Source organism: Myotis yumanensis, unplaced genomic scaffold, assembly GCF_028538775.1.
Source record: "Myotis yumanensis isolate MYYU_CA2020_CCGP unplaced genomic scaffold, mMyoYum1.0.hap1 SCAF_3, whole genome shotgun sequence".
NCBI lineage: Eukaryota > Metazoa > Chordata > Mammalia > Chiroptera > Vespertilionidae > Myotis > Myotis yumanensis.
In genome coordinates, this window is record NW_027223754.1 from 138,633,688 (window position 1) to 138,660,391 (window position 26,704).

The 26,704-nt window shown below is 40.0% G+C and overlaps 1 protein-coding gene and 1 long non-coding RNA gene across 3 annotated transcripts in view; one reads left to right on the plus strand and one right to left on the minus strand.

The window, feature by feature from the left end:
• The window catches only part of LOC139006881 (uncharacterized), a 41,408-nt gene extending 35,631 nt beyond the window's left edge, over nt 1–5,777 (plus strand). Inside the window, exons 2-3 of the long non-coding RNA XR_011470804.1 lie at nt 4,604–4,686; nt 5,644–5,777. This is a non-coding gene — a long non-coding RNA (uncharacterized lncRNA). The remainder of the gene's footprint in view (nt 1–4,603; nt 4,687–5,643) is intronic.
• Nucleotides 1–26,704, minus strand: part of SYT1 (synaptotagmin 1) — a 547,526-nt gene that overhangs the window by 33,195 nt on the left and 487,627 nt on the right. The window lies entirely within an intron of this gene.

Below are 26,704 nucleotides of genomic sequence, written 5' to 3' on the forward strand. Positions count from 1 at the left end.
TTGGCCTTCACGACTTCCTCTCTCTTACTAGTTTGCTTTCTCAATAGAATTTCTCTGGGTTTGGAAAGAAACCCTCTAACAGCTATTTACACTCTAGAAAGCAAAAATAAAAATGATTCTTTATGTGGATGGACTATGCCACTGCATAGTTTAGCTGAACTACAATGCAAACTGCTTGGAGACATTAAAAGCTCAGAGAAAGCGCATGGCTGGGATCCTAGATGCAAATAGGTAGGTTGGTTTTGAGTCTTAAGCTTGCAGAACTAGTTCTGCAACAGCATAGCTCACACCTTCTACAAGGAAAGCCCAACATATAAACATGTCTCTGCCCTGACTGTCAATAGAACAAGGTTTGGGAGAGCAATTTGGCAGCATTTTATTAACACTTAAAGCGCACGTTCCCTCCCACTCAGGGATTCCACTTGGAGGCACTTATGCTCTAAGGCAGTGATGGCGAACCTTTTGAGCTCGGCGTGTCAGCATTTTGAAAAACCCTAACTTAACTCTGGTGCCGTGTCACATATAGAAATTTTTCGATATTTGCAACCATAGTAAAACAAAGACTTATATTTTTGCTATTTATCTTATATATTTAAATGCCATTTAACAAAGAAAAATCAACCAAAAAAATGAGTTCGCGTGTCACCTCTGACACGCATGTCATAGGTTCGCCATCACTGCAGGTCTCTTGCCCAAGTAACCAAAGATAAATGTACAAAGTGATTCTATTGTTCATGAAGGAAAACCCTATATACAACCTGTATATCTACTACTGGGGAAGGATTACAAAATCATGGCCCATTCACACAGTGGAATGGTAGGCAACCATTTGTGTGTTCTTCGGCAGAGATGTCCAATGGCAAAGCCAAGGAATTGGTTGGTATGGCTTTAGTGTTCCCTACTTTCTTTGATATAGACAGTTGATAATCTATGTTATATAAAGTGTATTACAACAGAGTTTCAGGACCCTGTTATCAACCAGATTGCTGTTGTCAAGTGCCTTCTATATAGCCTTAGCATAGTTACATTAGAAAGAGTAAAACAATATCATAGTTGCACACAGTATACAATCTATGTGTGTGTGTGTGTATATATATATATATGGAAAACTTCTGGAAGGGTATACCTGAAATAGTGAACAGTGGTTCTCTCTGGATGGAAGGGTTGAGTATGGGGGTAGAGGGAGAGACTTCATACTTTTGTTTTTACAGCTTGCCATAAACACATATTACTTTTATAATTAAAAATATTTTAAGCAAATAATTTTAGATAAATAAGTAAATAAAATGAAAAATAAATAAAGACCAATGAAACGGGGCAGTTATCTAAGTTATCCAGACAAGGCCCTGCAAAAAGTACAGGCCCCTGTGTTTTCTGTGGTGACCCACGAGACCAGAGATGTCCGTTTTGTATATTCCACTGAAGAAATGGTTCCCTGGAGTTCTACTGATTCTTTAGGATCGTAAAGCTTATGCTTTAAGTCTGCACGGGTAGGAAACACCACCTCCTCCAAGAAGCCTTCTGTGATTCCTGCAACCCTCATTGGCCTCTACCTTCTTTCCACTCCTATTACAAAGAATTAATTGCTTGACGTTGGTGACTCTCTGCCCTATATTGGATTGTATTCCTTTTATCTCTTGGCAGTTGATGGCAGGAAGAGGTCTTCAGCTCAATTACAGCTGCTCCCATAATAGTGTTCCCTTTGCTTACCCTGTAGATCTGCTGATAAGGAATAAAGGCTTTACTTCTCTACCAAGATTACAGGTATAGAGCTTCTTATTGCAGCAAAGGGGAGAACATCACACAGAATGTGCCAAATTGCATATAATGAGGCTGCAAGTCTCCTGGGAAATTTCTGCTTCAGGACAAAATCCCAACTTCTTAGCATAAACTATAAGGATCTATATATGTCCTCACCCTGCCAACACACACACACACACACACCACACACTCAGAATTCTCAGCTGAGGCCACTTCCTGGTATACACCCATACTCCAGTTTCACCAAATTATTTGTCTCCTGGAATGCACAATGAATTTTTATACCACAATAATAATTTGAACCAACTGTGTGTGGTTCAGTGGCATCCAGAATGCAATTAACCCATATTCATTTTCTCCTTCCTTTGCATTCTGATTTAATGATGCTTGACTCTAAATAGCTTCTCCCACAGAGGGAGAAAAAAAGACTACCGCAGGACAGTTGGAGTAAGTGCAAACCCCAATGGTGTCTTACATTCCTATGTGCTTGTACTGTTCCGTGTTATTGCCCACTAAATTTCCATTGGGGTGTGCTCCATGCGAGACACTGTACAAGACTTGACCTAAATTGTAAACAATGCATATTTGCCTTTCTACCATATATGGAAAATAATTTTTAGGCCTACAGAGAAAAAGAGATAGTTGTGGTTCAATGTTTAATTTTTTATTTTGCTGGTAGAGGATGAACTTTATCCTTATTCTTCCTATTTTTAGTTGCACCTTAGTATTTAGGCACTCAGTTATCTGAAGGTTTGTCCTGATGGTCTAATTGGAAATTATCCTGGAGTGTTCAAACTATCTCTTATATTAACTCTTGATTTACTAATTGGCCTTTGGGCATAAGGAAAGGATTAAAAAGTTACAGAGGTAAACTACTCCAAAGAAATTTATACAACACACAGCAAGGAAATATATCATATCCATTCACAGATATTATGTGCCTAATGTATTTGAAGTTCTCTACATCAGAAAATGATACAAAAGGCTATTTGACTGGAAAACTGTGATCTGGATACTTGCTGTATGTCATTCTGGCTTCGGATGAAGTGAAATGTGACACATAGGTCAGGTATTTAAAGGCACAAAGTTGTTTTCAGCTCAGTTACAAATTTAGATAGAAGATACCCTCGTTGGGTAGATAGATCTTGTGCTTCACTGACTATGTGAATTTAATTTGAGCCCCTCTAAATATGTTGCCACTCTGATGAGGCAAGAGCTCTACAGTCAACTTGAGATAAATCACATATGAAACATTGTCCTTCAAGCTCATCACAGCTCGAGCCAAGATTGCGGTAGCTTCCTTCTGAAACAACGAAGCAACAAATGGAGGTACTTTACTTGAAGTGATCCGGTGGCATCTTCATTGAGTGCCATGAGAAATGAAAGGATAACCCCTCTTTTATGTTGCCGGTCACCAGTCAGCAGCCATGACTTACCCAACAACCAGGGACTGGTTCCTTCCTGGCTGAAGTTAATATTCCACATGTGAGCCATGAACTTCTTTCTCTCTCTCCTGTCTTATCTTTTCAAAGTAGTAAAGAAGGCTACATGTAAGGCAGGGAGAAGTGTTCAACTTCAATAGTAATTAAACAAATACAAATAAATTGAGACTCCACACTTTGGCCTATCAAATTGACAAAGACTTAAAAAAAGCATATAACATTCCTTGTTGGTCAAAAGGTACCGTCATATACTCAGATGGGAAGGTAACAATGTAAAATGCTAACAGTCTTTCTGGAGGGGAACTTGGCTGTAAGATATGCACATTCTTTGATCAGAGAAGCTACCTTTCAAGGAAGGTAACAGGATAAGAGCAAAGATTTGGTGACAAAGATGTTAATTGCAGTGTGGTTTGTAATACAGAAAAATTTGAAATGACTAAAGTGTTCAATAATTGGACATTGGTTAAATAAATTATGGTATGGGCATATGAAATAATCTATAGTCATTTAAAACAATGTTGAAAGATTATTAATGCAGAGAAATGTTCATACTATTGTGTTGTTTAAAAAGGTTAAAAATTGAATGCTTTATATATTCCAACTTTATAATGGAAAGTATAGAAATATACATGTGTGCATAAAGAAAGAACTCAAATTATGTACCAAAAAGAGAACAAAAAGGCCCTGGTCATTTCTGAGCAGTAAATTTTAAGGTTATTAATAACTAGTAGCCCTGTGCATGAATCCATGTGCCAGTAGGTCGCTGTCGCCCTCCTGTAACTCTCTGCCCGCTGCCCCCCCCTCCTTTAGCTCCCCCCGCCCCCCCTCTTCCCCCCCCCCCCCATAGCTTGCTGCCCTGTCCCATCCTGTAGCTCTCCGCAGCCCTTGTACCTCACTGGCCCACCCTCCTGCTGATTCCTGATGCACTTGTCGTTATGCCTCAGGGTGTAATGGCTAATTAGCATATTCCTCTCTTATTATATAGGATTGTTTTCTAATTGTCTGATTTTTCAAATTTTCTATAGTTTATAGTAAAGCTACTTTTAATTTAATTAAGTAAATATGAATATACATGGGGAAGCTAAATCACTGTATGACCCTGACAATGACAGCAAGTCAAAAAGTCTATGCACCAAACTATGGTGAAGACTGTGTGTTGCCTACTTCAATACCTACTTCACTCCTTTCCCTTAGTTTTCACATCCCAATTTTTAGCTGGCATATTGCCACCTAGAATAAAAGACTAAATTTCCCAGCTTTCCTTGCAGTAAAGGGGTCAAGACTAGATTCTGTTCATTGAAATGTAAGTGGAAGGACCGTGTGGGACTTTAAGAACTTTCATGAAAGGATTTACCGTATTTACCCTTATTTTCCCCCTCCCCCTTTTTTTCTTCTCACAGTCCATGACAAGGACATCACGTGCAGAATATGGCAGAAGAGAATGATAGCAGTCTAGGTTCCTTGTGATAGATGGAGACCTCATGTGAGATTTGAACTGCTTACCTTCACACTATTTCATATTATAGAAACATACATTTCTGTTTTATTTAAACCTCTGTTACTGGGGTTTTCAGGTATTTATAGCTGCTCCTAGGCCTATGTAACTGTACGGACTAGTTATGTTTGTGGTTGTTGCTAACTGATCAGAACTCTTTATTGAAGGGCTTCTTAGCATTAGTTGCCCAGAAAAAGAAAATAGTTGCAGCATTATAAACACCAAACTTTCACACAAATCTACACTAGCATGTTGCATTTCTTGGCTTTCTAGGTGGCTCTCTCATTAGTGATTTTTTTTCTTTTTCATTGTTTGGATGCAGCAGATAAGCCTAAATAGACATAACCTCAAATGCTGATCCAGCCAATTTGGGGGCAATAGATGCCAAATATAATTCTTTGTTATGTAAAGGAAACAGTAAATGGATGTAAATGATGAAAAATTTTACACCAGTGCAAATGTGGCCTTTTATAAATATACTCAGGGGGAAATGAACCCATTACTAAAAGAAAGTTTGTCACCTGGGACGTATTGTTTAAAAGTTGTTACCAAATAAATATTGCTGTGAACAAATTTATGACTCCGAGAGAAAAATTGTATTGACCTCTGAAACAATCAATACATGGTTTCTTTAGCATTAATTCATACTGTAACAAAAATGAAGAGGAACAGTCCGATTTGTATCCTGAGTAGAGAGCATGATGTAGTACTCTCTTTTGGGGACATGAAACTTATTTTCTCAGATGTCATCATTAGGTGGCTAATTTACAGCGTGCTGTGAGTGGGTGCTTCAAGGATTTAAACCTTGATGATGATGAAAAGTGTATTTTGTTAGCATTGCTTCTGTAAAAAACTCTCAGGCATTTCAAAATGACTTTGAAATTTTCATGAAAATATAGATGATTAAACAAACAACATTAATTAATTCCTCTCTCCCTCCCACAGCTCGAAGACATTATTAGAAATGAAAGTGGCCAGAGGAAAGAAAAAAAAAAAAACAACACCCACATTTTAAAAAGAGACGGCCTCTTTTTTCTTTCTTTTATTTTTCTTCATCAATGCAAATGTTCATGTTTTAATCTCTGTAGGATTCTTTCCTCACTGCATTCCACAAGCCTGGAGAAACTCGCTGGAACTCAAACAAAACCCTCTCCTACTACCATATTAGGAATCAAAATGTGTAGCAGAAACCTACTGCCAAGTCGAGATAATCAACAGGGAATGTCTGTGCCTTCAAGCCAAATGAGTGCAGAAAAATGATCAAGGCAGCAAAATAAATAATAAAACCAAGGACTGGCTTTAGATTATGGGCTTCTTATGTCCCACTCACTAAAAAGCTGGGCTGGAAATTTCTATACCTCTTGGCCATTCAGGTACCAGAACCTAGTTAGGTCTAATTTTACTGTGGATATAATTCACTCTGGGTCAAAAGTGGGGCAAAGTGAAGTAATATGTCTTTGCCTTATTAACTACATCAAAAATTTTGCGTGGTTGCATGCCTCCTAAATCTTCTACCATAATACCAAACTGATTCAGCAATATTGTAAATTTTAGCTATTTTTCTGACTTTTGCAAAGGGTCTGTAAGTATATGGAAGTTACCAGAAAACATTCTGGTTCTATTGTTCTCGCTTCAAATAAAATTGGTTATAATTAGTTATAGTTTCCTTATTTATATGCAGCACTTGATTCATCATATACTTGATTAGAAATAAAATTTTAATTAATGCATGAGCCAAATTAATAGATGTTTCAAACCACAACACAGTGGTTCTGGAATCCTAGCTAGGGACAGGATGGGGATTCTATAGTGAGCAATTACCTAGTGGATTAAACAGACTACTGTGGAACTGTCGGCTTTATTAAGACAGTAATGATCACACCTGAGAATGACATGCTGTAACGATGAGAAATTTGACCTTGCAGCCACATTTCGTAAGTTTTAAAGGAGGCAGAGGTAAGAAATGAGGAGATCAGAGAACAGAAGGTTTCATAAATCAAGACAGCAGATGACAGGAGCCTGGGTGAGAGCATAATTGTAGACTCAGGATGAAGCAAAGAATTTAGAGCTATTACAGAGTAATTTGTGTGCCATAACTCTGGGAAATTATAATTATCAGAGAAATAATAGACCTACGGACGGCCAAACTGCTTCTGGCCATCTTACCTGGGCAAAGAAAAAGAAAAAGGAAGTAAAAAAAAAAAGTGGTCTAGGACATTTGGAAGTGCAGGGGCAAACCAACAAAAATGCCTTCCTTGTATGTTTAGAGCTTATAATTAACAAAGTTTTCCTGGCTGTTATATTATTTGACCTTTTTATAAAGACTTCTTTACCCCCTTAATCCACATCTGGGCATAGGCTGAGTCACCTCTGTTAAATAACTCGCTCAAAGTCTAAGTGTGTGACTTAAGAAAGATCTCAAATCCTGTGTTTTCCAAAATCCCCTCCAATGCCAGTCTAAGTGGGGTGTCTGCACTTTCTGGAGGGCCCTTCCTTTCCTCTGTAGTGAGACTAAGTAACTGCTCCCCACGTGCTCATTTGGTTGTTCAATGTTCAATTGGAGCAATTGTTAGTTGTTCAATAGTTGTGGAACTCCACACAGTATGGGACCTTGGACACATTATTTAGCCATTTTGGCTTTGGTGAGGCAAAATTATGCCCATAATTGACAAACAACAGATAGGAATGTCCTTTGTTGGAACTGGAAAAGGGTGCCCAAATTCCTTGGTTGCTACTGCCATCTCCTGTTCAGAGTGGCTCACCCAGAACTGCCTTTACTTACATTTGCTTTACATTCAAGTGTAAATACCCAGGCCAAACTGATTCCAGGTAAGTCAGGAACATCCCCCACGTGTTTGAGATATCCCATTCAACCTGTTCTGGAAGCAACAGCGTTTGGCAGTGGTCAGTGTTAGGGGATACTGTTGTTTGTAGGAGGAGGGAGCTGGGAAGAAGAGGGCGCTATGGGGTGGGGATATGGTCAAAGATGAAGGAAAAGAAGGTAACACTGTACCTCCGAGATCAGAGGATGAAGGACAAACTTCTGCAATGAAACGAAAACCTCAGCATGGGCCATGTGCAAGAAGAGAATGTAGACAATCTGAACCTCTCCTGATTTAAGGAGGGGCCATCAGAGGAGCTTTGATGTGCCTCTGAATCACAGACTGTGCTGTCGGTGCATCCCACCTCCAAGTGAGGCCAAAAATTGGGATGGCAGTGTCCACAAAGAGGACTCTGGATCTTCTCTGAGCTTCGCATTTGCATCTCTCAGAGTGTGGCAACCCCAAATAGGGATAACTATTCCAGGAGTCAAGCTTTTCTTTCTCTCCTGGTTGGCAAGCACCTCTAAGGAGCAGCTAGGTAACTGGGCTGAGGGAGGGGAAGTGGAACAGAGAGGTGGTGGTGCCACTACCTCGTGCTAGAGTCATGACAGGTGACAGGATCCTATCTCGCTCATCATCAAGTCCCTTACCATATTTGTGGCACGGCCTCTTTTTCTTCTCAAAACTATAAGAGGCTACTCTTTTTTTAAAAAAATATTATTTCATTTTTCATTGAATTAACTGAGGTGACATTGGTTAATAAAATTATGTAGGTTTCGTGTACAATTCTATAATACATCATCTGTATATTGTATTGTGTGTTCACCACCTCAAGTCAAGTCTCCATCCCTCTTGTAATCACCATACTGTTTTCTGTGTCTATGAATTATTTTTTTAGGCTACTCTGATAAACCTATTTTTCTTTCAAGATAGTTCCTGATGCTAAATTTAAGTTGATTTCACTTATTATTAATGGAAGAGGCCCACGCAGTATGATTAGTCACAGGTAATAAGTCACCCCAGGGGGAGTTCCAGAGATAAACCCAGAGAAGAGTGAGTCATGAAGGAGTGAAAAAAGAATCCAGATTACCCGACTATTTGTCTAGAATATGAGCTTCCAGCCGAGGGACTGTCCTTATTCTTGTGGCACCAGGTAAGTAGCAACTTCTCCATCAATGAACTGCTGGTGTAATTGCTCAGTGTGAAATGCCCTCTGTCCCACCTGGACACCGTTCAATACTATGGCTTGTAAGTAGCCCCGAGGCTTACTCACATTGTTCCTGCCCAAATCTATTAAGTTCACAGTTGCATTCTGTGACAGAATGTCACAAAGAGGCTACATCTAGATCCAAGTCCAATTAAAAGGACCACTCAACACCTTTTTCTTGATAGCCAATATAAAAAAGTTAGACTCTACAAATAATCTTTTTCCCTGAAGGCCTGGAAAATTCTTGCCCCACAAATTACATAATTATGAGTGCTGGATCTATTGCTATGATGCAATGTGATGCAGCATCTTTTGTTTGCTCTGAGAACTGTGCTAGACAAGGCTAGAAAGCTTCCTAGACATAAGCTCTACCTTTGGTGGCATGCACCTGACCTCCACGTAGCATATATGCCTCAGACAAAGCTAACTTCCTCAGATAAATTGGTTGTGTATATCCTTATTTATAGATCTGACCATCCACGGAGGCTTGGAAATAACTCACAGGGGAGTTAAATCATTTTGCTCGGGGTAGATTCTCAAAGGACACGGTGAGAGGCACGGCCACGGCTTCATTGGCCAGTGTATTAGCCAATGTTGTGAGGGTTTAGAAGGTGTTTTGAGGCCAAGTGTAGCATAGTATAAATTTGATTCCTGCTCAAAAGTGACCAACTTAGCAGTTCTATTTCTAGTTTTTCATTTTTAAGAAGAAGAATAGAGTGCATTTTACAAAGTTCAACCATGATAATTCAGTTTGCCATTCATGGGAATTGCATAAGACAATTGTGGCCTCCAACCAGATACAGCAAGCAAACTGCTCTGTTATTTGATAAATTAGTTTTGTTGGGCACCCACAGTTTTGCTTTTACCCTGTCGGAAATCTGTACTCAGAGGCCAAGTTCCTTTGTTATCATGCTTATCCTTGGAGCTCTGGCTTCAGTTACAATTTATCAGAGTAACATGGATTCCAAGGCCAATTTGTAAAATAGGATTCAACTGAAGTGTTTAAAGAAAACCCAGAGATTAAGCAATATTGAGATCTAGGTTTGTTGGAAAATTTCTCAGGTGGCATTGTTCTTATAATCAGTCAACTTCTAAGGGAGTTGTTCTCAAACCTCAGCCTGCATTGAAATCACCTGGATTTCAATGGAAAAACAGTGCTGAGCCCCACTCTCACGTGCAGTAGACTATGGGTGGGGTCTGAGAATTTGCATCTCTATCAACTGCCCAGGTGTTGTTGATGCTGCTGGGCCTGGGATCACACCTTGAGAATCACTGCACCAAGAAACACATGTGTTTTTTGTGTCTTTTTCCCCCCTACTTCTCCCCATCTCTCTTTTTAAATTTCTAGATCATCATAATTCCCATTCAGGCCTTTAATGGGCTGAACTTCTCTCCCCTCCCCCCCAGTTCATATGTTGAAGTCCTAAGCCCCAGCACACAGGAATGTGACTGTATTTGGAGATACGTCCTTCAATAGGTAATTAAGGTAAAATGAGGTGGGCCTCAGTCAATTGAAGGCTTTCATATAAAAAGACTGACCTCCTCCAAGGAAGACAGAATGTTGCCAGCAGACTGCCTTTGCATTCAACCAGCAATATCCACTCTTCCCTGGGTCTCCAGCTCCAGCTCCCTCCCTGCCCTGCCGTGCCAACCTCTTTTGGACTTGCCAATCTCTACAAATTTGTGAGTTAATGGCTTAAAATTTCTCTCTCTCTATATATACACACACATATACATTATATTGGTGTTTCTCTGGAGAACCCTAACAATACAAGGTCCCATTTCCATTTAGTTTCCAGCTGAGGATGAACCTTATGAATATTTTCCAATAAATAAAGCACTTGGAATATAAACCTTATTGGCTTTCCTCTCACATACCTGTCATTTAATGCCTTTTATAATTCTGATGTATTGAATATTCATGGTGTATGGGAGCTCCTCTTTGCTCATGAAGAGGATATAACTGGCTCTCTACCATGGGGACTATTCTTTGAGTTGCTTTTTAAATGTTGTTGTTGTTTGTGGTCAATGTTATAATAAAACTAATTGTGTCTTCCAAGTATGTACTTGGTTATCTGGATTTATCTAGAAGAGCTGTTTCAGGCCTTTAATATGCTGGGGAGTCACATGGAATTTCCTTGGTGTATTTTGAATGCTGTGCAAACATGTCAGTATGGTAGATATGGTGTCTTATTATCTTCATTTTATCCCCAAAGTCCTGCCTCACACACTGAGGATTTAATGAGCATTCATGCCGATCTCTACATCAAAACAGCTCTTGGGGAGCCATAAGCTTTACTGAGTTTTCTCTCGTTTCATCTTTTGTTGTAGTGTTTTTCTGCCTCTAGCATGGATGTGATTAAACGTAGGGGGCTATTAGATTTGCAGTACAGAGGAAACACCTGTGAAAATCTGCTTCAGCTACCATCCAAGAGTGCTGTTTCTCAGGCTGCCTTGTGTTAAGTCGGTTTGAACAGAAACTACAGCCATCAGAAATGATCAATCCTAGATGACCACTGTGAAAAAGACGTTACCAGACTTGAAACCCAGGTTTTATCTCCCAAAGCTGGAAACCTTGAACTTGCCAGACTGGAAGGAAAATCACCCATGTTTGGATGGCAGCACCTACTAGTCAAGTGTGATATGACAGTTCTAGAAAGGCGTCTACACTTCCAGGCCAGAGAGGAGCTATTCCCAGGGGTTTGTGTGTAGCATTATGGAAGCTTTTTGTTGGGGGAGGGGGACAAGGGGAGAGGGAATTCTTATGTGAGCCTGCGAGGGCTGGAGTGTGGGTTGACTCCATTGGAGAGTCAACCCCTGTGACAGAAGGCTCTGTGAAGGGCCCACAGTTCTGAAATGCGAACATACTCATTCTGCAGAGAGGGCGGTGAGTATGGACCGGCGCTATGACAAGCCCCAGGGAAGTCCACCTTCTTATTCTCGTTCTTCCTAAAATGTTTTACATTTAATTATTTTTAATATCTATCTTCCATGTGGTAATCTCCTATTGACACATGAAATACATTGAAAAGTAAAATTCTTTGAACAGAAATAAGCTGGCCAACAAAAGTACTCAGAAAAGACACTTATTTCAGAGTGGAAGAAGTGGCAAACCTGGATTTTTGTCCCAGGCTATATCATCAGGGGGGCTTATGTGACACTTCATGAATGCTACGTCAAAGTATGATGGGAATAGAATAGCACATTCTTGATATATGGGATAGATGAAAGCTGAGAATTGACTGGATTCTAGTTAATACACTTTGTTCAACTTAACCACCAGCATCACATTTGCCCTTGCTTGACTTTCGAAGCACTTAATGTATATCATAATAACAATGCAAAGTACATGAGTTGTGCGGCATTATGCCCACCTTACTGATGAGGGTAATAGACACAAGAAACGGCAGGTTTATTCAAGGCCACGTTGTTTATTAGAGCTGGCACCTAGGTGACATGTCCCTGCCATGGTAGTGCTTCTCAGACTGGCTGGGATGATGACCTGAATCCATAGATTATTGTGATATTATCCAACGGGGTGAATGGGAATCTAAGAAAGATTTGTCCCACTTTTGGATTAGAGGTGTGAGTCCTTTAGGGTCATGCATGGACTTCCTAAAAACCAAATCCACCAGCGTGGCCTATGGATACACAGCATTAGGACAGGCAACAGTGAGTTAGAAATAGGTGACCAAAGCAATGGCTGCCTTTCAGCAATGTACCTGTGGTCCCATCTGTTTTGTCAGGTGGCGCCATTACCTGTAGCGAAAGCTGTGTAGCCAGAGGTGGTTAAGATGGCTGCAAAGTCCTATAGTTCTGACCTCTGCAGGTGGGTTCTTTCTTGCAAGGACCAGAAATGGGAGCTATTGAACCATCACCATCCGGTTTATGTTTGTCTGCCTTCTGAAAACCTGCAAACCCTGCCTAGCATCTTCACTCTCTCACTTTCTGCCTGGTACACTCTGGAATATTCGGGGAGAGTGTCACTAAGTGCAGTGACAGGGAGATTAATGTAATGACTTGTAGAGGCGGGAAGTTCTAGAAAGATGGAAACTCGTTTTGCAGGTAGTGAGAGAGAAGGCCCCCTCCCCTGTGTGCTGGGCATTAGGCTTGATTCTACATACATATCACTTAGCCAAATCATTAACAATAGCGGGGAGAAGTAGATATTATCTTTGTTTTGGTGCCGAAATTGGGGCTTAACTCAGTAACTTGCGTTGGGTCCCTGTGCCCACTTCTTTCTATGATGTCACATGATGTCTGTGAATGAACAAAGGATAAGTTAGGCAGGAGTAGTAAGAGTGTGGCTAGTGCCCTAACTGGTGTGGCTCAGTGGATAGAGCGTCGGCCTGCAGACTCAAGGGTCCCAGGTTCGATTCCGGTTAAGGGCATGTACCTTGGTTGCGGGCACATACCCAGTGGGGGGTGTGCAGGAGGCAGCTGATCGATGTTTCTCTCTCATCAATGTTTCTAACTCTCTATCCCTCTCCCTTCCTCTCTGTAAAAAAATCAATAAAATATATATATATAAAAAAAAAGAGTGTGGCTAGTGTACTTGGAGGAAAAGTGGAGATCTAGGAATAGAAGAAGAGGTGGGACTGGATATGTTCTAGTCATCTTGGCTTTAGAGAGAAAGATGCTCAGATAAAGTCTTTGTTTTCATTCAAGTCCATTTGGATTCTCTCATTCAAGAACTGCACATGAATGTGGTTAAAGGTTGATAAAAGCTTTTCTTAAGACATTGTTCTTGTGGATATAACAAATTAAAATTTTTTTATTCCTCAAGAAAAGAAGGGAGTGGCTAGGCTTTATTCCAGGGGTTCTCAGTGCCATCGACACCAGCTTCCTAGGGCACTTACTGGGGATGCAGATCCTCAGGCGCCCAGACCTCTGCAGCAGCTGCATTTTGTAACACCCCAAGGTTTCAGAGCCACGTTTTGACTCTGCCATATCTACTATGTGAGAATTTCAATCTCTTTCCTCATTTGTCTCTGGCAGGGATGGCGAACCTATGACACGCGTGTCAGAAGTGACACGCGAACTCATTTTTTTGGTTGATTTTTCTTTGTTAAATGGCATTTAAATATATAAAATAAATAGCAAAAATATAAATCTTTGTTTTACTATGGTTACAAATATCAAAAAATTTCTATATGTGACACGGCACCAGAGTTAAGTTAGGGTTTTTCAAAATGCTGACACGCCGAGCTCAAAAGGTTCGCCATCGCTGGTCTATGGAAAGGTGACTTTAAAAACAAATCCATCAGCAGCCATCAAATGTACTTGGTAAGACTGACTCTGCTTTCTCTTGGGATACCGTGTAGAAGATGAGATAAATGGAACAATGTGGTCTCTTCCTGGTATAAACAAAGCCAATGAAGGTTTTATTTTTCCTTTTTGGCAATATAGTTAACACGTTAATTGACTTCTAGAGAAAATGAAATATAACTTCTAAATAACATGATCTGAATATTTGCCTTGGTTTTTTTAAATCATAATATTTTCTTTAACATTATCTGCTGAAGACAATGATTGAAATTTTAAAAGGCAAATAAAAACCCCATTGACATTGCCATAGATGACTTGTTACAATGTCATATAACCATCTGCATTCAAATATAATTACATAAGAAAAACAACAACAACCTAGCCTGGCCCATGTGACTCAGTGGTTGAATGCAGGTAGTGAGAGAGAACCTGGAGGCTGAAGTTTGATTCCTGGGTTTTGGGCTTGATCCCTTGTAAGGGGCATGCTGGAGGCAGCCTATTGCTGATTCTCTCTCATCACTGATGTTTCTATCTCACTCCCTCTCCACTCCTCTCTCTGAAATCAATATAAAAATATATCAGAAAAATTTTTTTAAAAAAACCCTTCTAAAACTTAGACTGGGGAGTGGAGGGAGGTGGAGAAAGGCATGGGGGGGGATAAATGGCAATGCATAGAGACTTGACTTGGGGTGGGGAACATACAAGATAGTGTACAGATGTGTTGTAGAATTGTATACCTGAAACCTGTATAATTTTAACTAGTGTCACCCCAATAAATTCGATAGAAAGGGGAAAAAAGCTTAAAAAGACCAAGAAAATGATTAATATTCCCTCCCATTCATGCCCTATGCTAATCCCCTGTCTTTGAAATTATAGATTCTAAGATAACAGAATTTCAAAGGAGACGAGGCACAGCAATACAAGACTGTAGTAATGCTGCTGACTCTGACAGGTAGGCAGGAATAAAGAGAAGGCTCTGAAATGACATGATTTGATTGACTGTGCTGGCTACTTGTATGGTCATGTGGAGCAGTCAGTGGTCTTCAGTGGGGGTCTGGAGAAGGGTTACCTGAGAAGGGCTGTGACAGAAATACTGTTGAAAGAATGAATCACTGTTAAACAGAAAATTTTTTTTGCCTCCTAATACCAAGTTCTCCCTTCCATTAAAACTTCATTGTTTATAAAATATGCATATTTCATATACTTAAACCTTTTTTTGGAATAGTAATTTAGGCAAATTATCCCAGAAAACTTTCCTCATCAATAAATCCTGTTTTGCAAATGTTTTGATATATGTCTGTTGTTGACAAAATATTGTATAGTTTAATTCATATAAATTAACCTTAATCCAATTATATTTTAAAGCCTACTCTACTTTATTCTTTTTTTTTTTTAAAGTGATTGATTTCAGAGAGGAAGGGAGAGGGAGAAACATCAATGATGAGAGAGAATCATTGATCAGCTGCCTCCTGTATGTCCCGCAACCTGGGAATGTGCCCTGATTGGGACTTGAACTGTGACCTCCTGGTTCATAGGTTGAAGGTCAGCCACTGAGATACACCGGCCAGGCCTCTACTTTATTCTTGGCTTCTGGAGTAGAGCGACCATATTCTAGCAACTGTTTACTTTGTTCAACAGGTATATACTGACTTCCTGTTACATATTTCTCAACATAATAGGTGTTAAGACACATGTGCCATGTGAAACACCTGGTCCCCGTTCATCAAGAAAATTAAGTTGCTGACAGTGCGCAGCCAGGATAAATTAAGAATTGAACACAGTAATTCCAAAGATTTTTTGACAGTACTTGCTTAAAAGCCAAATCAATTATTAAATACCAGCTGGCAATGGCCATGAACTCAGAGCGCAGTCCTTAGTATTCTCTCTACCTAAAGGGTAAAATACCTTCAAAAGCCTTTGAACTGATTTCCCCTGGTAGTTCAGAGAAGCACAGCCTAGAGGAGCTCAACCTATGTGGTAACAAGGCCCCTCCTACCCAACGTTCTCTCAGTTCTGTGGGCCAGACCAACCTTGCACACTGATGGCTTTCTGAATAAGTGGCAAACTGAATATAATTGGTAGTATCAGGAGAAATATTTTGTATTTAGAAATTAATTCAATTAGAAGGTCGACTTTCAGCTTTGAACAGCAATTCAGAGTCGAATGTTTGTAGCGTTCACAACCTAACCTCATTCAGTTACAAGACTAAAAATTCACCAAAATTTCTGGGACTCAAAAATTTCAGAGATTTCACTGTTACATAGTAATCTAGACTTCACAGGCGCTTGCAGGAAACACTGCGTAAGCTTTTCCTAGATGGGAAGCTGTTGGGATTGGAACGTCAGATACACTTACAAAACGGAACAATCACCCACCCCGCCTCATCGTTAAGTATGGAGTTTTTGATCTAAAATAATGATGGAGAAAACTGAGTATTTGTGCCATGCAGAGGGTCAGTTAGAATCTTGCCAGCACCAAGCCACTGTCATCTTGCTGCAGTGGGAATCCCACTGCTGTTTTTGACCCCCTCCCCAGGCTGCCTTCTACACAGCAACCAGGGCATCTCCTCTTTATCGTTTAAAAGCATTTGACTAGCTCCCCAGAGCAACTGGAACATACACAGCGCCTTCCTCCAGCCCCTGCCAGAGCTGACTCCTCCTGCCTCTCAGACCGAATTCCCTACCCTCTGCCAGTGGCGCACCACGATCTCGCCATGTCAGCCTTCGGCCTTCTGGATGCTCCTCAGACAAAAGTCTCTTCCCATCTCAGGACCTGGGCACTCACTCTTCTTGTTGAAACACTTTACTCCAGGTTCTCAAAGGTCTTTGTTCAGCAGAGCTAATGCATTCATCCTCTGTATCGTTTATTTGTCATCTTCACAGTGCTTGCCAGTGCCAAGGCAATTGCAAACATTTTCCTCTTTAGAAAAAATTCTTATGATCTCTCTTCCTCCTATAATATTAGTTCCTTAAGAGTATGTTAACCTCTCGATTCTCAGGCTCCATGTGATGGTGCCTGGCAGTAAATAATGCTCAGATATTTGTTGACAGACTGCCTGAAAAATTTCCTCAGCCAGGGCCACACAAAGTATTTGCACCAAAGTTACTTCCATTTAACCTGTGATTACCGAATGTACCTTAGCCAGGGGATGTCATTTTTAAAACATCTATTCTTTGAGCTCTATTCTTTCCTTTTCAATCAGAAAAAGAATGATGACTTCATTTAATCTAGTTTCATACTAGATTTGTATCACCTGAGGAAATTTTAAAAATTAATTGCTCCCTGTGACCTTTAACCAACGGCCTCTCTTGGGTTAGAGCCTCGGCATCTGTATTTTTAAAATCTCATAAAGTGACTCTGACATATTGAGAAGGTTGAGAAAGACCGGACTAATATCCAATTTAATATTTCAATATTGGGTGGGCTAGAGGGGTCAATGGAGGAGGAAGAGGGACATATGTAATACTTTCAACAATAAAGGTTTAATTTAAAAACATTTCAAATATTAATATTGACTTTGAGGAACTACAAAATGATCAAATATATTCTCACAAGTATTCAAATGAAATAAAAAGTGCTAATTTTGGGCAGAAACCACATCAATCTTCTATAGTGAGGTGATCAAAGATGGTAATAAGCCATCATTATAGAGATCCCTTATAGGTAACTAGAAATCTGTTAGCATACTCTGGACCCTATAAGACAAGCAACACAATAAATATCTCAGTTTCTAAAGTAATAACACATTTGGTTTAGAAATGGTTATCGATAACTTCATATCTGAGCATTAATTGGTTAAAAATTAATATTCCTAATTTAGCATAGGAAGTATTGAGTGTTCCTCAGCCATAATATAACAAATAATTAATGTGGCTGTCTTGTGAACTATAAGAATAAGCCTCCCTAAATTTACTGAGAATTAATTTAGGAAAGTTTGAATGCTTGTTTTCTTTACTGAGTGTGGAATGATGACATTTTAAATTTACTATAAGTTATTTTATTTTTGATATAATGCATCAACTTAAATTGTTTTTTCTCCCCCTTCATATTCTCCCTGCACTCTTTTCCTCCTTTCATTACATTCTTTTAATCAAATATATATTACACATAGACCAGGAGAAGAAATATCTTTACTTTATGAATCAGAGATTACTACTAAAGTCTATAATAAATGTTGAGTTCTCTATTTTGTTAACCTACAACTAAATTTCTCAGGAATTTTTTAATGCAGACTTGATGGGCTAATGTCTCTTCTATAACCAATCGGTCTTCCTCTCTACCTCCTTTTCCTTCCTTTCCCCTTGTTTATTTGGCAAATGTGTTTAATGCCTATTATATGTCAGATCCTTTAAAACCATCTTGGCATTTAAAAATGATAAAAAGTTGCATGTATGTGGTGTGTAAAAATAGTTTTTAAATATTAGGATTCTCATATGCATCTGTTTAACCTTTAATTCTATTGATGATTATGAAGGTAATTTTATGTACACAGGCTAATCCACTTAGTGCCTAAATATACTCAATAGCAAAAACAATTTTGTGTATATAGTATGTCATTGGTAAGATTAAATTTATGGTCCAGATGTTTTAGCATTTGAATGTAAGAGGGAGGACATGTCATCTGATTTTTTTTTTTTTTTGGAAATGATGCAGTGTAAATCTGTTTTTTTTAAAATGTATTTTTATTGATTTCAGAGAGAAAGGAAGAGGGGGAGAGAGAAATATCAATGATGAGAGAGAATCACTGATTGGCTGCCTCCTGCACACCCCCTGCTGGGCATAGAGCCAGAAACCTGGGCATGTGCCCTTGACTGGAATTGAACCTGGGACCCTTCAGTCTGCAGGGCAATGCTCTATCCACTGAGCCAAACTGGCCAGGGCAAGTGTAAATCTGTTTTGATGAATTCTAGATAGGTATTTTATCCATGTGGGCTGAAACAAGTTGTGTGTGTGTGTTTAACATAAAATAAGCCAAATAGACCAATTTCTATTCCAATAGTCAAGTACCTTTAAAAATGTATGAATTCTGAAATGTCAACCTCTCCGATGAGACATGAGAATAAAGAGTGGATTGTGTGTCATCAGCTTCTGATTGGTATTGATCATTTCGAGTTTAAATGGGTTCCTATTTGATACTGAATCATCCTGCAGCCTCTGTTTTACATACTGTCATAAGAATCTATCTTTATTAGCGTGTACCAATTGCCTACACAGGCTAAACCTGACACACTGTTTGAGTTTCTCTCTGTAATTTTTTCTAGCTGCATTTCCACTGTTTTCAATTTTTCCTTTCCAGTAAAAGCAACACTATTTCCATTTTGACAACTGCTTCTGTGATATCCCAAATCATATTCATATGTGCTGGTCCATTGCAATAAGTTAATACCTAACTATATTCCCCTAGTATTCATTCCCCCAGCATTTACCAGGTGCTTATCACCCAGCTATCCGGGCTACATGAACAGGTTATGTATTTGTCTGATTTTAAATAATACAAGTGACCAGATGCTAAAGCATTAGAGCAGTTTGCAGCCAAATAATGTATCACCTCTCCAGTGCAGTCCCTGCTATAGCTTTCAGGTTAGTCAGAAGCAAGGTATACATTGAAATGGCAGCTGTTTTGGGTCCTCGCACTCCCAGATGGAGCAGCAGAGGGGTTAGCATTTGGCAGATGGTAAATATTGGTGAAGCTGCACAGTCTGTTCCACCCCAAAGGTCAGAGGAAAGAGGAGAGGGATGGTGGTGGGGGGTAGGGGGGCACGCAGAAGTTGGAGGGAAGCTGACTGAGAAGTCTAAAAATATGTTTTTTTTTTAATTTTTATTTTTTTAAAAAATATATTTTATTGATTTTTACAGAGAGGAAGGGAGAGGGGATAGAGAGTTAGAAACATCGATTCAGTTGCCTCTTGCACACTCCCTACTGGGGATGTGCCCACAACAAAGGTACATGCCCTTGACCAGAATGGAACCTGGGACCCTTCAGTCTGCAGGCCGATGCTCTATCCACTGAGCCAAACTGGTTAGGGCTAAAAATATGTTTTCAGGATTGCCTATCCAGACATGGTTAGACTAGATTTACTCAGATTTCTTTATTAACTGGACCAGTTGAATCTTGATTAAACTGCCCAGATCTCCTCTTTACTTTATGTATATCAGACATATATACTTCTTTAAAAATTTTTCATCAGCTTAAATTGGTTCACCTCTCTTGATATTCTTTCTGTACTCTTTGTTCCTTATATTGCAAGTAAATTGTATGTCACAGGTGGGGTCAAGTGGGGAGTGAAGAATTATCCTCCATCTTCCTGTTCCTATTTGGTGTAAACCAGTGTATATTCTCACTTATGTATCATCAATCTGCATATTTGCTATATTCTTATACAATATTTGTAGAGCTGAAGGTTGTACATAGATTTCCTAATTTATAGTAAATTGTTTTTCACAATGCAAAAAGGTAATGTTTTTGTAGGTATGCTAGAAAATGAAAAAAAAAATGTTTAGGAAATGGTTTGTGACTGTTTTCAAATAGTCCAAAGTATTCCCATTGAAACTTGACTATTTAGGGTATTTTAAACATATATTTTAAAAGGTTGAAAATGTGGTGGCTATGGAGATAATTGTTACAGAACAATATCTAACCCCCCTTTGGAGAAATGATGATTAATGGCAGGTTGTCACATCTCAAGCATCTATTGGTATCCACTTTTCGAAGAGTATTATTTTTCTGTGGTGGTGTGTGTTGTTTCATGTGGTGTGGATGTGGCACATTTTGAGAGAGTTTAAAATGTATGCAAATTGGAAAGTTTCCAACAATGGATTGATATTTACTGTGTAGCTTGCACAACTGGCTTTACTGATAGCTTCATCTTTAGTTGTGACATCTAGCATTCTACCCATTATTTCCCAAACCTCACATGCAGGTTCGGACTCCTTGGTATTTTAAAATTCCTTGGTTTCTGATCACAATAAATCAGCCATTCTGAATAAAAATAAATCCATCTGTTTCTTTCTTTTATTTTCCTAAGTGGTGTAATTATGCAAAATTTTTACTGTCAGACTCATAACTGTTGGGGGATCACTAAAGATTCTATTTCAATGATTACAAAAGATAATGTCCTCTTTTCTTTGCTCTTGGCAGCATCTTTTCTACATTCAGGAAATAATGCAAATGGGCCACTTTAGCTCTTGGCCATCTCCCAAACACATGCTTTGGAGTTGATGACCTATGGACTGTGTCATTCTTCACTAAGTTAGTTTTTATTCATTCCCAGGGGACTTTTAAAAAGTCTTGTGTATCTCTAAGCTAGTGTTTCTCAAAGGGTGATGCCTCAAGACTTTGCAGCAGAATAACCAGGCATTGTTAACATGGGGATAACCAGTTAAGATACAGAATCAGGACTACTGGGGTGGGTCTGGGCACCTGCACTTTTAACAAGTATCCCAGGAAATTCTAATGCACTCTGGTGGTTGAAAATAGCTGCTTAACTACTGGGCCTACTCACTGTGACTGATCTTGAAAGTAATGGTTATTACCTAGCTCCTAGTGACACAATTTGCACTGAGTGGCTGGAGTGAAGCACATCAAAGATTTTGAATTTGACTTGAACTTGGAAACTGAGCAGGAATATTCCGAAGTTACATTTAAAATTGTGTGTTATTACATGTGCTAGAACTAAAGTTGAATCTCTTCAACCACTAAGATGGGCGGCAGCATTTTATAATCAGATGGCAAAGAAAACATGAGTATAAATATAATGCTAGGGTGCCCTATGGAATAGTAATTCAGGAGCCAGATAAACTTGATTTGAATTCTAGCTCCACCTCTATAATTATGGACAATTATTTAAGCTCTTAAAGTTTCAGTTTCCTTATCTGCAAAATGATGATAATTACAGTACCAACCTCATAGGGTGAGATGTGCTATTCCCTGTGAAACACTTAGTGCCTGATTCACACCAAGCACTTAGCTAATGGCAGTATCTTATAACATCTTTAGTTAACTTAAAGTAGTTTAAGTTTTCATTGGCCACCTTATTTAATTGAGAGTTTATTAAGTCTACTGAAGGACACAAGACTGGGGAAAGTACAGGAAGCTTGTATTAGAATTTACCAATGTGATAGTGTCTTTATACAAAAACTATGGCTAATGTTTGTGTTGCTGAAAGATTTGAGTCAGAAAACTGGTATTTCCACATTTTATCAGGTTTTATACATGTGAATGAGAATAACATGATTATATAATATTTTGTTGGAAGTAGTCATGGAGAGTCACAGAGAAGTTCTACGTATGAAGCATATTTTCCCAAACATTATAAATAATCAAGTTTCTAGCATTGTAAGTACACATCCTTAATGGCACTCAAAGATGAGTTCCTTTGGAGTCTGTTAAACGACAGCACTTAGATACGGGCTTAGCAAAAGAGGGCAGAAATCATGTATGTATGTATTATATCCTTGTATAATAATTTCTATAATAGATTTAGCCCCAGAAATTGGGATTTAAAGTACCTGCTGCTTCCATGAGTTTTCCTGTGAATAGAACATGAAAACCCTTTTTAAAAGTTTCCACCAACTACAAAGTTAATACTGTTTCAAGCATATAATCCTTCCCTGAAAGCATCAGGTTTTGTTCTCTTTTGTTCTGAAATAGTCTTGTTTCTTTCAAAAGTATGTATGTGCGTAGATTGGAGAGAAAAAGGACATACCAGTACTGGTGTTGAAAGACAATGACCAAGGAACTGGAAAAATATTACATGGTCACTGCAGATATTTTCTGACCCAGCTCCATCTACAGCCCCTGCAGCTACACACGCACACACACTCTCTTAAATATTTGTACAATGTAGCCAAGAGACATATGAAAACATGCTCGAAGTCACTAATCATCTGAGAGATGCAAATCAAAACAACAATGAGGTACCATCTCACACCTGTCAGACTGGCTATCATCAACAAATCAATAAGCGACAAGTGCTGGAGAGGATGTGGAGAAAAGGGAACACTCATGCACTGCTGGTGAGAATGCAGACTGGTGCAGCCACTATGGAAGACAGTATGGAGTTTCCTCAAAAAACTAAAAATGGAACTCCCATTTGACCCTGTAATCCCATTCCTAGGAATATATCCCAAGAAACCAGAAACACCAATCAGAAAGGATATATGCACCCATATGTTCATAGCAGCACAATTCACCATAGCTAAGATCTGGAAACAGCCTAAGTGCCCATCAGTATATGAATGGATTAGAAAACTGTGGTACATCTACACGATGGAATACTATGCTGCTGTAAAAAAGAAGGAACTCTTACAATTTGCAACGGCATGGATGGAACTGGAGAGCATTATGCTAAGTGAAATAAGCCAGTCAATGAAGGAAAAATATCACATGATCTCACTCATTCATGGATAATAAAGACCATTATAAACTTAGGAACAATAATAGATACAGAGGCAGAGCTGCCTCAAACAGATTGTCAAACTGCAGCGGGAAGGCCGGGGAGGGTTGGGAGGCAGGAGGGAGGGGGGTAAGAGATCAACCGAAGGACTTGTATGCATGCATATAAGCATAACCAATGGACACAAGACACTGGGGGATAGAGGAGGCCAGGGGATTGTCAAGGGCGGGGAAAAAAAAAGGACACATATGTAATACCCTTTGTAATACTTTAAACAATAAAAAAAAAGAATAAGATGATAAGGCTTTTAGCCTGACATATAGTGAATCTTCAACAAGTATTATAGCTCTTATTATTGTTAATAATAATTAAGTTAGCTCTATATTTTTTTAACTATAATAAATGTTTAAATAAAAGTAAAAAAAAAAGAAAAATTAAGTGTGCAAAGAATGTAGAGGTTCTTTTGTGTTAATGTAACCATGAAATTAAGTGTTTGAGAACTTAATGGTCTTCATGAGTTATCGAAGATTTTAGATTAAACATATCACTTAAATATGCTCATAATAAAAAGCCACTTCCTAATAAAAGGGTTAAAATGTGTCCATTTAATTGCATATATTGGTCAAACCATTCTAACTTTCAGCTGTTACTTCTATGCCAAACATGAATAGTCTGGATCTATACATAATTAGACATTACAGAAATTTCCAAGACCATCTATTGGCATTTTAGCCTCTCTTCTAGCAACTATTATTTAGGCATTTCTTAATGTATTGACATTATAAACAACTTTTAAAATAAATTAAACTTAATTAGCATTGCCAATAGAATGCATATAAAATATAATTTTATACATCATTTTTAATCAAATGCACATAGAAAGAATAAGAAAGCCATGATTATGACTGCTTAGAAACATTCCAAAAATGTCCATACAACTGACATTTAAATATCTTCATATTTGAAATATCTCACTAGGATTATTTTTTACAGTGACTTCCTTTGATAGGCCAGCCTTCTAAACCTTGCTTAATAAAAAATAGTAATAAAATCACTGATTTCTTAAAAAAGAGGCCTTAGATATCAAATAGTTTAATTTTTTTATCAGACTGATACCTGGACAAATTATGCGACTTGCCCATGGTTATGGTTCAAATTATGGTTTAAATGCACCTAGAACTCAGTTTAGTGCCCTCTCCATTAAACTTAACCAAGGTAGAGAAAAGAGGAAGATCTTTATTTATGAACTAGAGGCCCGGTGCACAAAAATTTGTGCACTCGGGGGGGAAGGGGGGGTCCCTCAGCCCAGCCTGTGCCCTCCCGCAGTCTGGGACCCCTCGGGAGATAATGACCTACTGGCTTAAGCCTGCTCCTGGGTGGCAGAGGGCAGGCTCAATCCCTAGGTGCAGTCCCTGGTCAGGCTCAGAGCAGGGCTGATTGGGGAGTTGGGGTGCCGCCCCCTGTCATGCACAGAGCAGGGCCAATCAGGGGGTTGGGGCGCTGGCCCCTGTCACACACAGAGCAGGGCACATCAGGGGGTTGGGGAGCTCCCCCCTGTCATGCACAGAGCAGGGCCGATCAGGGGGTTGAGGAGCTCCCCCCTGTCACTCACAGAGTAGGGCCGATAGGGGAATTGGGGCACCGCCCCCTGTCACACACAGAGCAGGGCGGACCAGGGGGTTGGGGTGCTGCACCCTGTCACACTCAGGGCAGGGCCGATGGGGAGGTTATGGCTCTACCCTGTCACACACAGAGCAGGGCCGATCAGGGGATTGGGGAGCTCCCCCCTATCAGGCACAGAGCAGGGCTGATCAGGGGGTTGGGGCGCCTTTCCCTGTCACAAACAGAGCAGGGCAGATAGGGAGGTTGTGGCCCCGCCCCCTGTCACTCACAGAGCCGCAGGGTGATCAGGGGATTGGGGAGCTCCCCCCTGTCACACACAGAGCCACAGGGCGATCAGGGGGTTTGGGCACTGCCCCCTGTCACGCTGATTCCGGTGCCGGGAGCCTCGCTGCTCCACTGATCCTGGTGCCGGAAGGCATATTACCCTTTTACTATATAGGATAGAGGTCTGGTGCACGGGTGGGAGCCAGCTGGTTTGCCCCAGAGGGTGTCCTGGATCAGGGTGGGGGTCCCCACTGGGGTGCCTGGCCAGGCTGGGTGAGGGGCTGAGGGCTGTTTTCCGGGTGGCGAGTGACTAAAGATCCCAACCGCTCCTTGTTTTCTTCTCCTTTTTTTTTTTTTATTCTGGGCCAGCTTTAGCTTTGAGGCCTCGCTGCTGAAAACATGGATACAATGTTTCGGTCCGGCTGGGTTTCAGTCCTCTGGTTTCTGGTGTTTTGTTTACCTTCTTATTTGCAACATAGTACATAGTTGCTTAGAGTTGCAGTGGAGAGGCCAGCAAGTGAGGCAGGGAACGTTGGAGTCCACAGCAAGCAAGCCTCATGCTCGCTTCAGTGCCTGGCTGCCGGCCGCCATCTTGGCTGACAGTTAATTTGCATATACTCACTGATTAGCCAATGAAAAGGGTAGCGGTCGTACGCTAATTACCATGTTTCTCTTTTATTAGTGTAGATTACCACTAGATTCCCAGTTGCTTCTCTGGGCCTCTGCTGTCCCTGAAAGTTACTGTCTCTTCAAGCAAAAATATATAACATGTGCAAAAATGTTCCTCTTATTAGGGATACCAGTTAGATAAAATCCTATATAATAAAACCCTAATAGCAAATCAACAGAATGACAGAATGACCATTCACGATGATGTACATTGACCACCAGGGGGCAGACGCTCAATGCAGGAGTTCCCACAGGGGGAGTGCTGCTCAGCCAGAAGCTGGGATCACTGCTGGCCAGCACAGTGGTGGTGGTGGGAGGTAAGGAGCGAGGGGTCCTGGACTGAGAGCCCTGGACTGTGAGAGGGATGTCTGACTGCCAGCATAGGCCCAGTCCCCAGGGGGATCGGGCCCAAGCTAGCAGGTGGACATCCCCTGATGGGTCCTGGACTGCAAGAGGGTGCAGGTTGGGCTGAGGGGATCCCCCTACCCCCAGTGCAGGAATTTCGTGCACTGGGGCTCTAGTATTTAAATAATTACAAAGTGGGTAGGAGAGTAGAGATAGCAGAAGTGCTAAAAATGGACATAAATTAAAATAAGATAAAGATAGGTTAAGTTATTAGACATGATTGTGACTTGTAATAACATGTATGCTTTGATCTCAAACTCATGTCCTTTATCCCCTATAGGCAGGAGACTGGGCAGACATCCTTATGTCAAATGTGTTTAGAATGATTGTATAAAAGGCTGCAATAGGCTATT